This window comes from Atractosteus spatula, chromosome 10 (assembly GCF_055471065.1).
Source record: "Atractosteus spatula isolate fAtrSpa1 chromosome 10, fAtrSpa1.hap1, whole genome shotgun sequence".
Classification (NCBI taxonomy): Eukaryota; Metazoa; Chordata; class Actinopteri; order Semionotiformes; family Lepisosteidae; genus Atractosteus; species Atractosteus spatula.
The window spans coordinates 26,372,307-26,378,306 of record NC_142715.1 but is presented as its reverse complement, the minus strand read 5'-3'; the positions used below and the strand labels follow the sequence as shown (position 1 = coordinate 26,378,306).

Genomic DNA, 6,000 nt, shown 5'->3' with positions numbered 1-6,000 from the left:
GCTGCAGGAGTTGTGTGCGCTGCAGCGGTGCCGAGAGAACAGCACAGAAGGCAGCAGGCTCTGGAGAGCGGGTAAGAGACAAACCTTGTGGGCAGGCGAGCAGGCCCGTTTTTTGGAAATTGCTGAAAAGGCTCCGGTGTTTGTTCGGTGTGTGGCAGGCGCACAACGCGAGCTTGCGTAGCGATCTGCCGGTCTGGTGTTATGCAAATGAGGCCGAATTGCGTCCCGGGACATGCTGCGAATGCGCATTGGCGACTGCAGATGTGTAGGAAACGGCGCGCTCGTTTTCTCGTTTTGCCGACCCTTTTGAGTGTTAGTGTGGCGTGTGAGTGTGCGAAAGAGTGGGCCCAGCAGGAGGCGGTGGTGTGCGGGGCGAGGAGCTAGCCTAGGCTGCGCGCTTTGTGCTGTGGGTGCGGGCCGCTTGCAGGGGCTTGTACAGCTCATACTTACCTGGCAGGGGAGATACCTTGATCAAGAAGGAGGTTCACCCAGAGCGAGGCTCGGCCATTGCACTCCGGTTGTGCTGACCCCTGCGAATTCCCCAAATGTGGGAATCTCGACTGCATAATTTCTGGTAGTGGGGGACTGCGTTCGCGCTCTCCCTTGATGTGCTTGGTCCAATATCAGATACGGAAGAGTTATGATACCACGAGCTGCGATAGGATCCCAGTTCGAAAGGAGTCGATGCCACTGCTGGTTCCCGGTTTCTTTTAGTTAGAGGTCCGGAGAAGCATTTCAAGCTGGTTACGTTACTCCTTCCGGACATTCGTTCCCTTTTCAAAGTCAGTCATTTTGCTGTAGTCTGCATTATTTAGGCTGGTTATCGAGGTTAGCCTTTATTTGGTCATGGGAGCCTCGGTACTGTATGCTAATTCTCAAGACAGTTTCACCCGTTTTCTGATTGCTAAGTTCTGTACCAGTGCAGACATGTCAAACAGTGAATGGCTGTACCTCTATTGTATCCGTGCTCAATGAATGAAATCAGTAATAAATGAATATATGTATAGTTATACGAAAAACAAGTGGTTTATCGACTCATCTTCATTTGCAGATTTAGAGGCAGCTTCGATATTCGTTTTACAAATGTTTTTTTTTTATATGGGTCACACACATGCCATAGCAACAAAACATCTCTAGAGATGAGGCTATAGATCACCTTTCCATCCTCCAGGTTTTCCTCCCAAAACCTACGGTACCAACGGCGACCCCTGCTGGCCGAGAGAGCAAAAGCTTGCAGCACCTGGTATTCCCAGGCAGTCTCCCGTCCAAATACTAACCAGACCCAACCCTACTTAGCTTCCAAGATCAGACGAGATCGGGAACATTCAGGGTGGTGTGGCCACAAGCGAAAGCCATGGCGCCTGACTCGCTACTTGAAGCTGTGTGTGGCTGGGGCTCCGCGCCCCCTGAGCGGGACTGTAGGATCGTTCGTGTGCAGCTCTTTGGAAAGGAGCTTCTTTCCAAATCGCATTGTGTACCTGGATGTTGGCGAATGTGCTCCCTTGTGTTGACTTGTCCCGCACTGGAGGAGAACAAACAAACTGCTCGGAGGAGCACAAGGCAAGTCTTCACAAGACAAAAACCTCCAATGCACAGCACTCAAAACATTTCTGGGCTGTCGCGTGTTTATTTCAGCACATAAAGCGCACCAGTCCAACACGTCGGCCGGGCGCGCGGCACCTCCGCCCTCTTGTGGCCTTGCGGCGTCAGAGCAAGAGGCTCCTTCTCGCTGCCTTTCCGCTGTGTTGCAGAGCCCTGAGAGGGAACCTGGAGCGCACACCTTGTGGGGGGCGGGAGACCGCGTTCGCGCTCTGCCCCCGATCTCTTGCGCGAGTGCTAAATCTCACGGCGCCAGCCAGCGGCCAGGAGACAAGTGCAATATCGCGGGACAGGGGGGCCTCGTCATTGATTGTTACCTATGAGAGGGGGATTAGGAGGAGACCCCGACTGATTGGTAAAGGGGAACACTAACACCAGAGTGACACCCGCGGCGTCTCATTTTGAGAGACGCCCTGGAATTTCTTAATGGCCAAGGAGGGTCGGGACCTCGGTTTTACGCCTCCCCCGAAGGACGGCGCCTGTTTGTGCAGCAGAGTGTCGCCATCAGGATGCTGGGGCATAAGAAAGCCACACAGACCGCAGGGTGAGCGCTCCCTACTGGTCCCAGTCACACGTCTTGCAGGAGCAGCAGCAACCTGAGCTTTTCCGGGGGGAATCTCCCATCCGGGTGCCGGCTAGGCTCACACCTGCTGGGCTGCCGTGGGTGAGCCCAGTCGAGAGTCGCAGGGTGAGATCTAGTCACCGGGGAGAAACGATACAAGCGAAGGATTACTCGGCTCCCAGCACTTGAAAAGGCTAACAAATGACTCGTTCCCGCCGGAGCTGAATGTACCTGCATGTGTTGTGTCGTCTACTACCCCCGCCCCGCTGTGTTTGCTGTATTGTCTTTGAAGCCGGCCCCCGAGACGAGACGGGCTGTTCCTGTGCCCCAATTAACACTTTACAGGTGCCATTCCCCGGCATTGTGGCCATTGTCGGTGGTCACACGCGATAAGATAAGGTGGAGGAGGGCGGGGCATGCCCAGCGCCAGACATTCAAGGAGGGGACTGTGCGAGGTGAGGTGAGGTGCGACACGCCGGAGCCCCGACGCTGCTAATGCGGAGCACTTGTTGAACTGGCATTGAAAGGACGTGTGCGCACGGAGCGAGCCTTCCCTGCGGCAGAGCGTGGAAACTTTCTCCCCGCGCTGCAGGAGTTGTGTGCGCTGCAGCGGTGCCGAGAGAACAGCACAGAAGGCAGCAGGCTCTGGAGAGCGGGTAAGAGACAAACCTTCTGGGCAGGCGAGCAGGCCCGTTTTTTGGAAATTGCTGAAAAGGCTCCGGTGTTTGTTCGGTGTGTGGCAGGCGCACGACGCGAGCTTGCGTAGTGATCTGCCGGTCTGGTGTTATGCAAATGAGCCCGAATTGCGTCCCGGGACATACTGCGAATGCACATTGGCGACTGCAGATGTGTAGGAAACGGCACGCTTGTTTTCTCGTTTTGCCCACCCAAATTGAGCACGGATACAATAGAGGTACAGCCATTCACTGTTTGACATGTCTGCACTGGTACAGAACCTAGCAATCAGAAAACGGGTGAAACTGTCTTGAGAATTAGCATACAGTACCGATGCCCCCATGGCCAAATAAAGGCTAACCTCGATAATCAGCCTAAATAATGCAGACTACAGCAAGACGACTGACTTTGAAAAGGGAATTAATGTCTGGAAGGAGTAGTGGAACCAGCTTGAAATGCTTCCCTGGACCTCTAACTAAAAGAAACCGGGAACCAGCAGTGGCATCGACTCCTTTCGAACTGGGATCCTATCGCAGCTCGTGGTGTCGTAACTTTCCCTTATCCGATATTGGACCAAGCACATCAGGGGAGAGCGTGAACGCAGTCCCCCACTACCAGAAATTATGCAGTCGAGATTCCCACATTTGGGGAATTCGCAGGGGTCAGCACAGCCGGAGTGCAATGGCCGAGCCTCCCCCTGGGTGAACCGATTTTTTAAGAACTTTATTTTCTTTTCATAAAAAAATTCAGGACATCACAAATTAGAAAGGTTTACATTAATATACATACTTAAAACAGTATATATGATCACATCTCATTACATTTTGACATGGTACCAGTTACATAGCAACAATTTTCTTTTTTTCTTGTGCAAATCACATACTTTACTTAAACTTGATAATGTTTTTCACAGTTTCTTGAGATATTGACCTATGCTCTCTATTTCCCACAGATTTTCTGCTTCCTCCCTCCCTTCTCTCCACAGATCTCTGAAGTAATAGTTCTCTCGGGTGATGAACAGGGCCAGGCTACCTGCTGCCTTGACTGGGACCTCGATGCCTTTAAAGAGCCCCATGTTCCTCTTTCTCCACAGGGCGTCTTTCCCACTGTTCACCACGGCCCAGATCCTGTCAAACACGTCAGGAGGAAGTTTGACAGGAGAGATGCCGTATATGACGAAAGCAGCGGTCAGGGTAGATTGGAGCGAGAGAGCTTGCAACCAATCTTCAAACTGTGCCCAGAAGGCCTTAGCAAAAAAGCAGGACCACAGGAGATGGGTCACAGTCTCCTCCTCGCCGCAGCCCACCCTAACCCAGCGAGGGCTGGGTGTGAGGCCCCTACGGTACAAGAAAGTTCGGACTGGTAAGCACTGGTGGGCGACACTCCAGGCTAAATCTCTGTGAATATTGCACAGAAACTTAGAGGATGTGTGTTTCCACACCTTCCTTGTTTGGGCTGATGTTAAAATGCCCACAGGGGTCTGCCTATTCTTCTGCGGTGCAATGAAATCTTCCAGTTTTTGGACGTTAGAGGATGTGTGTTTCCACACCTTCCTTGTTTGGGCTGATGTTAAAATGCCCACAGGGGTCTGCCTATTCTTCTGCGGTGCAACGAAATCTTCCAGTTTTTGGATGCTGACATCTCGGAGGGGAATATGGCCAATTGGGTGAGATCTTAGAAAACTTTTAACTGTCCCATAAATTGCAGGGCATGTGTCAGAGAGTGGGACATCCAGCTTGGGTCTGACACCCCACACTCTAAACACCTCGCTACCTACCCAGGGCCTGGCAAAAAAAGTCCAGGTACGCGCTTCAGGTGCTGGTGCAAAGCCTCTCAGCACAAAGGCCAGGAAAATGCACAGCAGCTTCATGGCAATATCTGGGACAGACTTCCCCCCTGAGAGTAGCGGCCTGTACATTATTTCCCTTCCGAGTCTTTCCTGCTTCCCACCCCATAGAAAATGAAACATCCATCACCTCAGCACCGCTGCAACACGGTGTGGGATTGGGAAGATAGAAGCCAGAAAATTCAAGACAGGCAAGAGCTGGGCTTTTATGACCAGCACCTTCCCTGTCATGGTGAGGTTTCGGTCCTTCCATTGCATCAGTTTTTTGTTTAAGATTGGTAATTTGATCTGCCAATTTACTGTTCCCATCTCTTCTCCAAAATACACCCCCAGGACCTTAATTCTCTTCTCTTGCAGCCTGAGATCATGTCCTTCTTTTGGCTCCCTCCAGTTCTGATAAAAAATCTCACTCTTAGATTTGTTAATTTTTGCAGAGGAAGCCAAAGAGAAACGATCACAGCACTGCAGAGCTCTGCTAATTGAGACATTGTCAGAGAGGAGCAGGGTGATGTCATCCATTTATAGAGATGTCTTTACCTCTCCCCCCCCACTTCCAGGCACTGGTATCCCATTAATGGCCTGATCCTGGCGCAAGGCACAGGCTAAGGGCTCCATAGCCAAAACGAATAACAAGGGGGATAATGGGCAGCCCTGCCTCACCCCTGAACAGACTTCAAAGGGGCATGATCTATTGCCATTAACCATTACTCTGCTGTTGCTACCTGTGTACAGCAGGTTAATCCACTTTCTCATGATGGGGCCAAACTTCCTGTGCTCAAGTACTGATGTTAAGTACTGCCAGTTTAGTCGGTCAAAGGCCTTTTCTAGGTCTACACCTAAAATGCACAGAGGGAGGGAGCGGTCCTCTGAGTACAGACAGACATCCCTCAACAAGGCCAGGTTGTCGCTCATCAGGCGTCCTGCTATCCCACAAGTCTGTTCTTTCCCTACCAGTGAGGTCACTACATTTTGTAGGTACAGGAAAAGGGCTTTGGACAGGATCTTAGTGTCCACGCCTAACAGGCTGAGGGGTCTCCAGTTCTTTATGTCATTCTTTGCTCCTTTCTTAAACAAGAGAGAGATAGTGCCTTCTCTTAAGGAGTCAGGCAGCAATTCTGTCTTATAGCTTTCCTTGTAAAGGAGCTTTAGCGGATCCTGAAGCAGATCCCAAAAGGTGCAATAAAATTCCTTAGGGAGCCCGTCAGCACCCGGAGTTTTCCCCTTCTGTAAGCTCTCCATAGCCTGTCTCAGCTCTTCTACTGTCAAATCCCTCTCAAGTACTTCCCTGTCTTCTTCACTCAAAACGTTTTCTAGCTTT

General features: G+C 51.3%; 2 non-coding genes and 1 pseudogene across 2 annotated transcripts; 1 reads left to right on the top strand and 2 right to left on the bottom strand.

Annotated features, from left to right (window-relative positions):
• The first annotated feature begins 442 nt into the window (after positions 1 to 442).
• On the top strand, positions 443 to 606 carry LOC148826754 (U1 spliceosomal RNA). Its single transcript, XR_016093327.1, has one exon. It is a non-coding gene; the product is annotated as a U1 spliceosomal RNA (small nuclear RNA).
• Positions 607 to 1,228: 622 nt separating this feature from the next.
• On the bottom strand, positions 1,229 to 1,347 carry LOC148826753 (5S ribosomal RNA; annotated as a pseudogene).
• A 2,072-nt stretch (positions 1,348 to 3,419) lies between these two features.
• On the bottom strand, positions 3,420 to 3,583 carry LOC148826752 (U1 spliceosomal RNA). Its single transcript, XR_016092296.1, has one exon. It is a non-coding gene; the product is annotated as a U1 spliceosomal RNA (small nuclear RNA).
• Between the last annotated feature and the right edge of the window lie 2,417 nt (positions 3,584 to 6,000).